The sequence below is a fragment of the Gymnoscopelus microlampas genome, assembly GCF_963454915.1.
Source record: "Gymnoscopelus microlampas genome assembly, chromosome: 7".
NCBI classification, from domain to species: domain Eukaryota; kingdom Metazoa; phylum Chordata; class Actinopteri; order Myctophiformes; family Myctophidae; genus Gymnoscopelus; species Gymnoscopelus microlampas.
Window position 1 is genome coordinate 55,279,429 of NC_139944.1, and position 14,682 is coordinate 55,294,110.

The 14,682-nt window shown below is 41.7% G+C and overlaps 1 protein-coding gene across 2 annotated transcripts in view; it reads left to right on the forward strand.

The window, feature by feature from the left end:
* The window catches only part of tfeb (transcription factor EB), a 90,818-nt gene that overhangs the window by 22,976 nt on the left and 53,160 nt on the right, over positions 1-14,682 (forward strand). The window contains exon 1 of one of the 2 annotated variants that reach the window (XM_084061992.1): positions 12,192-12,333. The exons of the other annotated variant lie outside the window; for it this stretch is intronic. The gene's annotated coding sequence lies outside the window, so the exon portion shown is untranslated. Of the gene's footprint in view, positions 1-12,191; positions 12,334-14,682 lie in introns of those variants that run through there. 2 annotated transcript variants of the gene reach the window in all.

The window sequence follows — 14,682 nt, forward strand, 5'->3', positions numbered from 1 at the left end:
CGACTGGCCCAGATATTACAACGAGCCTCATCACAGCTAGTTTAACAGCTAAGTATAGCTTTACTGTAAAGGCAGGCTGTGCACAATATATTGCTTTAAATGGGTTCTCCCTCCTGATTGGATGAAATTGGAATCCCATCCTTACTTGTAAAATGTATTTAATGTTTACTAGAGAGCTGGAGAGACAGGAAGACCTCTGTTACTGAACAAACACACTTATAGCAATAATGGCAATATGGAGAATATACGGTAACACTTGTTCTGCATAGTATACCATGTCTATAATGCATTATAAACATACTTATAATGCATTATAATCTGATTATAACATGATTATAAGAACTCATTAATGCTCATAATGCAATCATAATACAGTATAGAACATTTTATAATGACACTTTCTATTGAACCCTTATTTTGAGAAAAATATCACTTGAGACCCCCTTTAACCCATTAACTCATTCACTGCCTGAATTATTTCTGGCCACATTTGAACACTGCCAAGATTTTTCATTGAAAAACAAAAGTACTCAGGAGCCGAGATACAGAATTTTTTAGTTTTAAGTTAACAAGGAAGTGGATGGGAGTCTATATCTTCGAAAAATCATATCTCCTTGGTCTTTGGGTCAAAAAAAAAAAAGAATGTAAAAAGATAAGAGTGCCGCGCTATGAGCTTGTAGATCTGCTATTTTTGAAAAATCGTGAAAATGTGTGCAAATCTTTGAAATATATATATTTTTAAAGCGAACATTTTTAACTCAAATCTTTGTTTCTGGGGGGTCCCTGGAACAAAATATTTTGATGGGGTCCGCGGCCAAATACATGTCATTTTGGGGGTCCTTGACATGAAAAAGTTTGAGCACCACTGATATAGAAACATAAGTTTTTCAGAATACTGTTGGGATTTAGGAGACACTATAGAATCGGCTTCAGGTCTTAAAGGGTTAATAGCCAGATGTTTGTTAGTGTTGGGGTACCCACCTGCTCTGCTGTGCTCATAGAGTTAAAAATAATAGAGAGGGCACCGGATATCGCCTCCCGTCCACTTGCATCGAGTTGCTCACACAGCGCATGAAGCGAATTCACCCCTTCTTCCGGGTTGTAAAGTGTGATGGGCGTAGCCTATTTGGGGCCACTGTGATCCGTTCTGCGTCACAGAAGTGACGCGTTTTACGTCACAGAGGTGCGCGTCCCTGTGCGCAAGCTTGTGCGCAAGCTCGTGAGTCAAGCCCATTGGTCGAAACCGTTTTTGCTCGTACATTTGCAGTGGCCCCATCCGTTTTAAGCTGCAGTACCTACGAATGGCCAGCATGTCCATTTCGCTTCAATGCAAGCACTGGGTTCTGGGGGCTTGGCTGTGCTACGCAAGCTTATGTATAGATTTATGTGTAGGGCATCTGAATCAGTAAATGACCTCATTGTTGTCATAACTAACCAGGTTCTCCTCTAGACTGTGGAACCATTGGCACACATTGTCTGAATGTTCCAAACATTTTGGAAGTCTTTTCATTGTATTTCTGTTTTCTGTTATTTTTATTGTATTGTGTTTGTATGGTGACATGGATCTCCCTTGGGCCTGAAATAAAGATTGAATTGAATTGAATTATTAGTCGAAAAGGCACTAGGTACAGTCAGGCTAAAAGGATAACACAAAAAAAGTTCTGGGGACTTCCATTGTGGTCCCATGTTAGGATTTAGAAGACATTTGTAGAATGAGCCTCAGGTCTTAATGGGTTAAGTAAGTTATTCAGACAGAACTCAGACGTCCAAAGTGAGGATCAAAGTGAAGGGCAGACACACACACACACACACACACACACACACACACACACACACACACACACACACACACACACACACACACACACACACACACACACACACACAGTATTGGGAAGTAACTAAGTACATTGAATTGGGTGCTGTACTTACAGCACTATGCAACTTCTTTTTTTTTATGAATAAAATGTAATTTTGTCCAATCTGTATGGTAGAGTATTTCTTTATGTTACATAACTTCTATAATTGGGGTGGTTGTATTTTGTCTCCGTGTTCTTCTATTGAGACATTTAGATCGTGTCAAAGGGCATGTCTCACTTAGACACAGGATTGGACCTGATGGTCAAGATTCAATTTATCCCCCTGAGCAAGCAGGCCGGGCTCTATTGGCTCAATGGTAAAAAGTTCGGCCCCTGCGCAGAAAACTGGGTTCAAATCCGGGGTAGAAGAGGAAAGTTACATAGTGCAGCTTTAAGTTAAAAAAAATCGAGTATTTCTTCCACTTCTGGAAACAGAATGACATCTATTTACGTTCTTGTTTGTTTGCAACTCTTTTTTTTGCTGCAACCATGGTAACTGTGAGAAGACGAAGATGGGCAAGGCAACATTTGTGCCAGAGAAAAAAGAAAGGGGGGCTTGTGTTGTGTGTGGCATGCGTGCGAGTGCGTTTGCGTGTGCACGTGCGTGTGCACGTGTGTGTGTGTGTGTGTGTGTGTGTGTGTGTGTGTGTGTCTGTGTGTCTCCATAGTCCATTGTCAAAAAGAGTACAAGGCTGTCTTGGTCAGTGATCTCGCCTCCTACACAGGAGCCGTGTGATTGGCCAGACGCTGACAGGAACGCGGCCTTCCCGACCAATAAGCTCGGGGCCCCGGTAGAGGTCCCGCCCCCCGGACCAAAATAACCCAGTAAATACACTGCTGGCTCCACTGTTGCTGAAGCCTCTGTATACAAACAAGAAGGACTTGTTTAGCCACTGCTGGAAAGTAACTAAGTACATTTACTCAAGTAGTGCAGTCGTTCTCTAACCTCTTCATGTTTAAGGACCCCCCAAATTGATTTGTATTTGGCTGCGGACCCCCCCCCCATCTGCAAAGGTTTTGTGCCAGAAGAGAAGATTTGTGTTCAAAATGTTAAACCCTAACCCAAATTTTCAAGATTAAACAAAGTCTACAAGGAGCTTTTATATCTGCTATTTTTGAATAGGCAAAGTATAAAATATGGTTGAAATGATTGCAACGCTATATTCACTAGTTTTGTCGGGGACCCCCTGTTACTTGTCTAGTTTTAGTTGACTAAATATTACACGATTTTAGTCGACTAAATATTACACGATTTTAGTCGACTAAATATTACACGATTTTAGTCGACTAAATATTACACGATTTTAGTCGGCTAAAATTGTATTTTGGCGGACCTTGATGGCGTCGTAAAGCCTGATATATATACTTAGCTGTGTGCGAAAAATAGCCGATCTAGCTAATCACAACGCATCTGTGACGTGTTATGATTCTGTCATCATAGCTTAGTTTTTACTTAATTCTTTATCAGTGAAAAAAGGGTAGATTTAGTGGATGGAATTGACACTGGGTTTAGGGTTAAACCCTAATCAGAGTACTTCTATCCACCACTGATAGATAAACACAGTGGCTGGCTCTATGAGGAGTGGATCAGAGATCTGTTATGTATATTTTATACAGACACACAGAGGGAGACTTGTCAGCCTTAGAGGACTGAGACGGCTACACCACCACCATGCTAGAGGCCAGTGTTGTCCTCTGTTGTGGTGACAACTAAGGCACAAGTGGCCCCGGTGGCACTTTGATACTGAATGTGTGTGTGGACATTGAGAGAGAGAGGCCGGTGGCACTTTGATACTGAATGTGTGTGTGGACATTGAGAGAGAGAGGCCGGTGGCACTTTGATACTGAATGTGTGTGTGGACATTGAGAGAGAGAGGCCGGTGGCACTTTGATAGGCATGGATAGTTTTATCTGTACAGCAACAGTTCAACAACAAGGAGATTCAATGTGCTTTACACACAGAACATCAAGCATTTAGGAATGATTCATTGATTGAAGTTTTTATTAGACAGAAATGTAAAAACAGCACGAGTACAGTCAAAAACTTTTGTCTAAAAGGTTAACACCAAAAAAGTTGTGGTCTTGTTTCCATTGGGGTCCTTTGGGATATATATATATATATATATATTTTTTTTTTTTTTTTTTTCACCATTCTTTTCAAGATCTTTTTGAAAATAGCAGATCTACAAGCTCACTTTGAGCTTGTACATCGGCTATTGTCAAATGGCCAATGTACAGGTTTAAAGTGCTAATGTAGCCTAGTCGCCTCTTTGGGGCTTGTTTTCATAGAACTGGCTGCTTTCTTTTCTCACAACATCTGGCAACGACACCCGTTTTGCCGCTTCCTCCGTCTACATGGAGACGGGACGCGGAGCATTGTCAAAGATTTTCACCCTGGAAGGTGGTTTCACTTATAGTTTGCGGATTCAAGCCCCGCAAACACCGTTCCCGTGTAAACGGACGCACATCTGACATTTTTCTGTAGAGACCGTTGTCGTGTAAACGGGCCCTAAATAAGTAAAAATAACAGATACAGTTACAGTCCAGAAGAGAAAATTAAAAAAAAAGAACTCAATCAAAAGCAGCAGCAAAACAGAGAGATCTTTGGTTGTGTTTTAAAATAAATAAGAGTGGCAGCAGACACTGCAGTTTTCTGGGAGTTTGTTCCAGATCAAATCTAAATGCCAAACGTTTATTTGTGGTTTTAGGAACAGAAAGCAGATCTTTATCCCAGATGACCTGAGAGATCACTGGATGGTTCATGATATCAGTACAAGATCAGAAATAAATGTTGGCCCCTAAACCATTCAGAGCTTTATAGACCAACAGTAGTATTTTGAAATCAATTATTTGACACACAGGGAGCCAGTGTAAGGATGTAAGAACTGCAGTGATATGATCCACTTTGTTTAGTAAGGAGTGGACCAGCAGTGTTCTGATACAGAATGTGTGTGGATGGACATAGAGAGACAGGATGATACAGACATAGAGAGAGACAGGATGATACAGACATAGAGAGAGACAGGATGATACAGACATAGAGAGAGACAGGATGATACAGACATAGAGAGAGACAGGATGATACAGACATAGAGAGAGACAGGATGATACAGACATAGAGAGAGACAGGATGGAGGCCAGAGGAACACAGAGCAACAGAGAACATGCTGCATGGAGGCTTTTATTTTTATTTTTACAAAGAACGAGGGTTCGAGACATTTGATATAATTGGATTAAACCACATTCACCCCCTGGGTGGTCCATATTTTGGGCGTGTCATTATAGGCTGAATAAATAAATAATAATAATAACAACAATTTTTTATTTAATAACAGTTAAAACTAAAGAAGGACATACACAGCAAAACACCTCTCGCCAGAAGTGATCAATTACAGCCCACATACTGAGGAGGATGCTCTAGTTTGTCCCTTTGCGTTAAGAAGACATTCCTATACAGTATATACATAGTATAATGTGTGTGTGTGTGTGGGTATGCATTTCTGTTTTAGTGACAGTGAGACCCCTGGGGGGGGACGATGACGATCCTAATTGATTTGTCAACGGGCGGATGCTTTGCACCGTCCGTGTGTCCGCTCGATAAATGCAGTCACCATGATGGCACATTTATTGATTGAATTATCTCTCCACTTGTTTGTATGCTGTACACTCTGCTCAGAGGGTTGCTGACGGGTGCAAACCTCATTATGTCCAAAAACTGTTACTTTTCAGGATTCAAATTCAAAAACCGCAAAAGTAGCAGATCTACAAGCTCGAAACGTGTCGCTTCGCATCTGCTACTTTTGATACTTTAGCAGTGGTGGAAAGTAACTAAGTACGTTTACTTAAGTACTGTACTTAAGTACAATTTTGAGGTATTTGTACTTTACTTGAGTATTTCCAATTTCCAATACTTTTACTTCTACTCCACTACATCTCAGAGGCAAATATTGTACTTTTACTCCACTACAATTATTTGCAAACTTTAGTTACTTTTCAGATATAAATTATTATATTATGAAACATACATTAACCACTTTAACCCTATTTTATACATACATGTAGGCTATTTGAAAATAGCAGATCTACAAGCTCACAACGCGTCGCATTGCGACGCGTTGTGAGCTTGTAGATCTGCTATTTTCAAAAGCTTTTAGTACTTTTACTTTTGGTACTTTAAGTACATTTTGATGCCAATACTTTTGTACTTTTACTCAAGTACATTTTTTATTCTGGACTTTTACTTGTAACAGAGTATTTCTGTATTGCAGTATTGGTACTTTTACTTAAGTAAAGAATTTGATTACTCTTTCCACCACTTTACTTTAGTGTGACGCTGTAGTATGATCAAGTAGGGGTGGGCAACCTTAGGCACGGGTGCCAACATTCATGGCACAGGGGAGGGTGATTACTGGCACAAGTGTGAGAGAGAGTTTTTTTTTTCTTTTAAAATTACATATTTAAAAAAATATATCCACTCGCATCAAGGTTCAAATTACATTCCTGCACTTAGTTTAGACATATCCAGTTCCATTGAGGGGGGTGATAAACCCCCCCACTTCTGGGACGAAGAAAAAAGAAAAAGAAAAAACCTCCGAGGTCGCCGGATTAGACCCGGGGCGAGGGTGTTTTAGGACAACGGTTCTTGTGATCCATTTCTGAGTGGAGAGGTGCGTGATGGAGAGACGTTTCCTTTTTGCCACACATCTACTGTACACTTCATGGAGTACATTTATTTGTACAGAATTAACCGAAATAAAGTAAGAAAAACCCGAAATACAAGGGGGAAAAAACGCAATAAAATGCTCTCTGCGTCCTTGATGACAGTAACTCCCCCATACAGTACATGAGATCAGTCTGCTTATGTTCTGCATCAGTCCAGACCACAGAGAAGTGACTCTGTGTTTTATTAGCGGTGAAATGAGAAGGGAAAGAGAAAAGGAGAACGCTGGGCTGGATAACAACATCATCACAAACCACATGATTGATTCCCACACCATCATTATGATGACCCCATGACCTTTGGCTGACAGAAGAATAGGAGGAAGTGTATATGATTATAGATTATGCATTAAGCATCATCTACTAGACCAGGTTCCTTTAAAAAAGCATTTAAGCTTCATATTATTAATATTACGTTGTCTAAATGTCTGGCATTATGTAATGATGAAAACCACATGGTTTAAAACGTGCTACAGGTATGATAGAACACAGCTATGAATGAACTTCAGAGGTACTTCAGGCGCTACAATAACCCTCTAAGACAGAGGTCTTCAACAGGGGGTCCGGGACCCCTAGGGGGTCCTCGGAGTTACTACAGGGGGTCCGCCAAATCTTTGTGTGATTTTTACATTAACCACTTCCCCCAAGCATCCCTATTCTGAGGAGAACTTTAGCCAAAAATAGCAGATCTACAAGCGCACAACGCCTCGTGCTGCGAGGCGTTGTGCGCTTGTAGATCTGCTATTTTCGGCAACGTGGTTTGGTATAGGGGGGAAAAGAGCAGACTAAGTACAGAGTGAAAGGTCAGGTTTACTAAGTATTGTTTAAGTGCATGGTTAAATGTCTGGAAGTACACATTAACATGAATCCAACATGATAGATAGTGCTCTGAAATCTATGAAGAAAAAATACATTTTATACAATATATAATGGGGGGTCCCTGCTTTATCTCGCTCTCAGCCAAGGGGTCCTTGGCCTGAAAACGTTGAAGACCCTTGCTTTAAGAGCAGACAGGTGTGTATGTATGATGAATGGTGTTGATTGGCTCACTGTCCGGAGAGTGCAGCCAGCCAGTCAGAATTGCTTCTTCAAAACAACATTTAAGTTGATGATTAAATGTCAACGGTGGACATCACAAACGTAACATGCAGACTTGCAAAGTTTGTCAGATCCACACCAAACTTGGAACAAACGCTGTTCAGCTGTCTTTCATGACGATAGTCACACCAACCAGGGGCCAACGTGTGGCCCCCAGGAGCCACATCAGGGGCCCTGCTGGGTGTCACAGCCGCACCGTTTCTCCAATCCGCACCAAACTTGGCACAAATGCTGTTCAGGGATCTGCCATGATAGTAGTCACTAGTGATGCGCGGGTCGGGTTTTTTCATGACCCGCCCTGCCCCGCCCCGCCCCGGAACCCAACCCGCCTCAACCTGCCCCGCGAACCCATATATAAATCTATGGCTCAACCCGCCCCGCGACCCGCTGGTCGAGTTGAGCCACGCGGGTCGTACCTATAATTCTGTAAAATCATGGTTAGAAAATAATCCCCAAGTGTATTCAAACTGTTTTATTGTTATTATTCTTATCCTTATTAGGAATAAAGACAAAACAAGAGCATGTGATTTTGTATTTATTTTTTGCGTGAGAGCGGCTGACCCGCTCACCCGCAGCCCGCATAATTGCGTCTGAAATTCTGACCTGCGGGTTACGGGTCAACCCGCTCATCACTAGTAGTCACATAATTATAGGGAGCTACAGCAGTGTCTAACATTTCAAATGGCCATAACTCGGAGACCATCCTCTGATCAGCGCAATATAAGACTGGATTTTCACGCCTGAAAACTTTTTGTCTCTTTTTTTCCATTGATTTCAAGATTTTGCACTTAATCGGTGGTCTGAGACCCTCCAAAATCAGGATTGTCATCGGATTCAACTATCTGCCATTGGGTTCGGGCTCTAATGATTTCCGTCATTGTCATAATAAATGCTATAATAGCAAAAGGACAGCACCTTGATGCCACATGTCCCTGTGGGCCTGCCATGCCAGTGCCAGTGTGTTGTTGTGACACATTGTTTGTATGTCTGTCTTGGAAAGTTTGGCTTCAGTTTTGAAGAAGTTGGTGTTTTGGTCACATTTGATGAACTGAGTAACTCGGGTGACTCACACACACACCGATGACAAAGCCTTTTCCATGTCTAGGAAACACATGTTGTATAATAGGTGATAAGATCAGATCTCTCTTCTGTTGTTTCGTTGAATGACTTGGGTGAAAAATCAAGCATGTGGTATGCTATAAAAAACCCAATGTCTGAAACTGTGTTTCAGACATTGCATCGTCTCCTGACAGCAACGATATACTATAATGTTTTTATTTTATTTTGTTTACATTTATTGTTGTCTACGTCAAGTAGCTTGTTAATCATTAACATGAACCATAGCGTATAGCCCAGGGGTCTTCAACAGGGGGTCGGGGACCCCTACGGGGTCCTCAGAGCTACTATAGGGGGTCCGCCAAATCGTTGTGTGATAGGATTTCGTTTTTTTTTACCTTAACCACTTGAACCCTAGAATTCCTTTTCTGAGGGGAACATTAGCCAAAAATAGCAGATCTACAAGCTCTAAACGCCTCGCAGCGCGAGGCGTTGAGAGCTTGTAGATCTGCTATTTTTGGCAAAGAGGCTATAGGTGTAGAGGGAAAAAAGAGCAGACTAAGTAAAAAAAAACTCAATTTTATACAATATAGAGTAGGGGGTCCTTGCATCATCTCTCTCTCAGCTAGGGGGTCCTTGGCCTGAAAACGTTGAAGACCCCTGATATAGCCTATTCTAGGGCAAAACATTTTGCGAGAATAGCAGATCTACAAGCTAAAAAACGCGGCTGCATTGCGACACGTTGTGAGCTTCAGCGTGTGTGTGTGTGTTCTGTAATGCGTGTAGAAAGAAGTGCATAGATAAATTGAGCGAAAGGTTGAAAGGTGACAGAGTGTCCTTAACCAGCCTCACATTATGATGCCCCAGTTAGGCTATTTTCTGCTGCTATGCACTAGATTTATATTCCATAAGGACTATAATGCAGGCATGACATTTCTCCCCCCCAAAAACATCACTTGGGTTATGAATGTCAAACTGCAAAGTATGTTCTATTATGGTTAAGTTTAACCCTTTAAGCCCTGAAGAAGCATCTGGGTCACTTTTTGATTTGAGCTAAAAAGCATTATTTTACACTTTGGCTATTCAAAAATAGCAGATGTACAAGCTCGTAGCGCGGCACCGAGTGCCGCGCTACGAGCTTGTAGATCTGCTATTTTTGAAAAATCGTGAAAATGTGTGCAAATCTTTTAATATATATTGTTTTAAAGCGAAAATGTTTTACTTGAATCTTTGCTTTTGGGGGTCCCTGGAACATATGTTTTTAGATGGGGGTCTGTGGCCAAATACACGTCATTTTGGGGGTCCTTGACATGGAAAAAAGAACCACTGATATTATGGCGACATAAGTTTTTTCAAAAAACTGTTGAATCCCCCAGAAGCAAAGATTTGAGTTACAAATATTCGCTTTTCTAACTCAAATCTCAAGATATGCAAAAAAAAATAACGATTTTTCAAAAATAGCAGATCTACAAGCTCATAGCGCGGCACTCGGTGCCGCGCTATGAGCTTGTATATCTGCTATTTTTGAATAGCCAAAGTCTAAAATCTGTAAAGTCTAAAAATGCGACACAGACGCGTCCCAGGTCTTAAAGGGTTAACCCACATTCCTATGACATGCCAGCATCATGTCCAGGGGTGTCTACTCACTCACGCTACGGAAACAGGAGATCAGCTCCTGACCTACATTATGGATCATAGTGTACACTATATACTGTAGGCTATATACTGTAGGCTACACTACACTACATACAGTAGAGCCTTTCTAGTTGTTTTGTCCGTCATTGACTAGAATGACAAAGTCAGACAAAACAAAACAAAGAAACAAACAATAGGTGGTTTGACCGACAGTTTGAGGATCCAATGGAGTTCCATGTAGGAGGTTTAGTCAGAAGAGCTTTTTAATACTTTTCATGGGTTCAATATTTGTAAAAACACACACAGACGAAAAGGGTGTTCAATAGCACTGATTTAATAAAGAAAATCAAAGAAAAAGTGTCGAGTTCCTTTTGCAGTGCAAAAAGGGTCATCCCTAAATAAAGGTGGGATATGTGATGAGCGAGAGAAAGAGAGAGAGAGACACACACACACACACACACACACACACAGACACAGACAGACAGACAGACAGACAGACAGACAGACAGACAGACAGACAGACAGACAGACAGACAGACAGACAGACAGACAGAGAGAGACACACAGACAGAGAGAGAGACACACAGAGAGACAGAATGTACTGGTCCCTGAAGGAGTGGAATTCATTTTTTCAACATTCATTCATCCAGTGGATAGCTGCTCAGATGGCTTAGATAAGCACTATACACTACGCTACAGAGTAGCCTTTCTAGTCTGTGTGTGTATGTGCATATAGTGTGTCCCTTTCTAGTGTTTGTGTGTGTGTGTGTGTGTGTGTGTGTGCGTGCGTGTGTGTGTGTGTGTGAGTGTGTGCATGTAGTGTGTGTGTGTCTGTGTGTGTGTGTGTGTGTGCATGTAGTGTGCATGTAGTGTGTGTGTGTGTGTGTGTGTGTGTGTGTGTGTGTAGTGTGTGTGTGCATGTAGTGTAGTGTGTGATCCGTGGCTGTATGGGAAGAAGCACGCTGGTGCTTCCAGGCTGGGGAGTGTTCCACATGCTTCGTGATGAGCGTGGTGGGCTTAGTTTAACTGGACACAGGGCCCCCCTTGTTCTGCCCCCACTCCACGGCATCCAGGCTAATTTAGGGGAAGAGGAGGATGACGAGGGAGAGAAAGAGAGAGAGGAGGAGGAGGGACTAGAGGAAGGAAGAGGAAACTGACTTTGGTGGCCGTGTTGCCAGATTTTGCAATAAAAAATAAGCAAATTAACACATGAAAACGTAAGCCCAGAAGAAGCGATTAGGTCACGTGATCACTTGAAAAACCTATTATCACCGGCTGTTTGAAAATAGCCGATCTACAAGCTCACACGACGCGTTGTGAGCAGATGTACGATGAGCTTGTAGATTTGCTATTTAAAAAAAAAATCTTGATTTAAAAAATATATATATTCTAAATAAATATATATTCTAAATATAATTTCAACAAAACAAATCTTGTATAGGGGGGTCCCTGGGCACAACATATTTAAGGGGTCCATGAACAAACACATGATTCATTTGGAGGTCCTTGGCATGAAAATGTTTGAGAACCACTGGTTTAAACAACATTAGACACCCAAGCCCATAATAATCAACTACACTTTAGAAACAAGCCCCCCAAAAAACTGCAACTTTACAGAAAAAAAACAAGCCCCAAAGTCGCTTATTAATAAGCAGACTTGGCAACACTGCACGGTGGCCAGAGGAACAGTGACTAAGAGACAGTCAGTAACTATACTGTTACTGTAGCTCCTCCCTCTTATGGAGGTGGGCGTGGCTTCACGGCCTGTGATCAGGCTGTGTGTGCACGCCACTAGTTGGACCGAGAGCTCCTCATGACAACACACTGCTCTGTGAGCGTGTGTCTGTGTGTGTGTGTGTGTGTGTGTGTATAGTCTCTCTCTCTCCTTCTCTCTGTCGTTCTGAACACAGTGGAGTAAACACAGATCTTTTTGGATACAGTATGTTGTGGTTGGGATCATTATTAGGTAAGATGATATTATGCTGTCACATTATTCATGTTGTCTGTTTGCTGTCTGATGTGTTGCTATTAGTCTCATGCTCAGCAGTGGTGGAAAGTAACTATGTACTCAAGCACTGTGCTTACGTATAGAATTTTTGAGGTATTTGTACTTAACTTGAGTATCTCCAATTTCCAATACTTTTACTTTTACTCCACTATACATCTCAGAGGGCAAATATTATTCTTTTACTCCACTACAATTATTTGAACATTTTAGTTACTAGTTACAGTTGTCAGTACTTTGTAGATTTAGATTATTAATAACTTGTGAAACGGGACATTCTGCATAATGAGTACTTTTACTTTTGGTACTTTAAGTACATTTTTGATACTTGTGTACTTTTACTCAAGTACATTTTGATTACTGGGCTTGCACTTGCAGTATTGATACTTTTACTATCAAGTAGTAATTTTTCCACCACTGATGCCCAGTTCTACCACTGTTAGTGAGTTGTGAGGACAGACTCTGTGAATAGATGTAGTTATAAGTATAATGGTATTTATAATATAATAGTTACTGTAGTGCATCTTCTTGTACAAGGGGAGACACAGATGTTCTGTCAAACAAGACAGGTTGATGAAGGACATGCAGTGTTATGTTTTACATGGTTATGTTTTGAGTATTAAACACGTTGGACTTCAGTCTGTTGGGGCCGCATTGGTTCTCATAGTGGGGCCCGGGGACCCCCAGGGGTCCTTGGAGGGGTTCCAGGGGGTCCCCCCAGATAAATGTGTTAATACAATCACCACTTTATCTGTTTATACGTTGGCTATCCAAAAATAGCAGATATACAAGCATTACATTTTTTTGGGAAAAATTATGAATAATTGTAATCTGTTTTAACGCAAATCTTTTCTTCTGGGGGTCCCTGGAGCAAAACATATTCAGATGGGGGGAGGGGGGGGGGAAGTCCGCGGCCAAATTGATTGGGGGGTCCTTGACATGAAGAAGTTTGAGAAGCACTGATATAAATGCTTTGCTGCCTTTGAGTTCCACAGCTGTCAGAATGTCAACATGAGGATGTTGAGCTGAGCTGCTGAAGCATGGCTGTGTTGTTGTTGTTGTTTGACACACACACACACACACACACACACACACACACACACACACACACACACACACACACACACACACACACACACACACACACACACACACACACACCTGGTGTGTACGCACACACACTGGATGTGTTCGTGCAGTGACTCCTAACATGTGATGTGGGCCGCGAGGGTATTGCAAGCGGGGCCCCAAATAATTGGCAAAACTCTTAAGATTTGAATGATAATATAACATGAATATAAAACTAAATCTTTTTTTCTTTGAAACCTTGAATAGTGTGTTTTCATCTTAGTGATGCAGGGGGCCCTCCAGAGCGGGGCCCTGGGGGACAGCAGTGATGCAGGGGGCCTCCAGAGCGGGCCCCTGGGGGACAGCCATATGTTATTTCCCTGGGCTGTGGGCGGAGGAAGTTGCTTCATGCCCGACGTCGCCGTAGAGTTGTGAAAGCTGCTGTAGGAGTGGAAGTATTGAGTGTTTTCATCTCACTTCCTCCTCCAGCTTGTGTTCTTGTTGTCCGTTTCGGTATTACGGTATGTTGGCTGATAACCTAGGGCAGTGGTTCTCAACCTGTGGGTCGTGACCCCCAGGGGGGTCCCCACATGATTTTGGGGGGTTCCCCAGATGACAGTGAAGTGACAGTTTAAGGACGTTAAGACCTTTTTAATACTGGTACCTCAAAAAAAAAAACATTGGACAAATTGTCAAATAATATAAGACGCAAACATTTTGAAAACAGACGATCTACAAGCTCATAACACCTCGCAACGTGAGGCGTTGTGAGCTTGTAGATCTGATATTTTCACAATATTTATCTGTGGAACCGAGTCAAACTAAATGAAATGCCTCAACTCCTTCAATTCCAAGTGCTTGTCAGGGTGTGGGGTCCCCAGTTTAAAATGATTATTTTGGGGGGTCACGGCCTGAAAAGGTTGAGAACCACTGGCCTAGGTCACTGGGTTTCAACCCTTTTCATATCAAGGTCCATTATTTTTGGGGCATTTGAGCCACAGAGTTATCACCGTTTGATGAGATTTAGACTCTCAGACACAGGACATAATATGTTTTTGTCGTTGGATGACGATTTTGTCCATAGAGAGAGAGATGTCAGGCAAAAAATTAAGTAATACAGATGTTTAACAATAATTTAACTCTTGAGAGCGTAAAATGAAACCAAATGGATCCTTACGGGTCCATTTGGTTTCATTTTACGCTCTCAAGAGTTGAAGATATATAAGGGTCCATTTAGTTTAA